The sequence below is a fragment of the Rhagoletis pomonella genome, unplaced genomic scaffold (assembly GCF_013731165.1).
Source record: "Rhagoletis pomonella isolate Grant_MI unplaced genomic scaffold, Rhpom_1.0 Rhpom_scaffold_07476, whole genome shotgun sequence".
Lineage (NCBI taxonomy): Eukaryota > Metazoa > Arthropoda > Insecta > Diptera > Tephritidae > Rhagoletis > Rhagoletis pomonella.
Genome location: NW_023466004.1, coordinates 7,721 through 8,040, shown reverse-complemented (window position 1 = coordinate 8,040; position 320 = coordinate 7,721).

Below are 320 nucleotides of genomic sequence, written 5' to 3'. Positions count from 1 at the left end.
TAATATAAATCTTCAAAACTCTCTTTTATTCATTTGAGTTATGAATACGGTGCCGAAACCCGTTTATTAAGGAACTAATATAAATTTATACACAAAGTACATAAAAGAAAAAACCACAAACAATTATAACCAAGTCCGTTAACGACACTTAAAACGAAAAAGGTAGCGAGCGAAGTAGCGGAAAACGAGTTAAGTCGTGTTTTTTAACTGCGTGCACATCTACAAAAGTTTGATGATAAAGTTCATTTTTTAAACCAAGATATAAAACTCGGCTCGGCCAAATAAAAAAGTTTAATTAAACTGCAAAAAAAAAAAAAAAA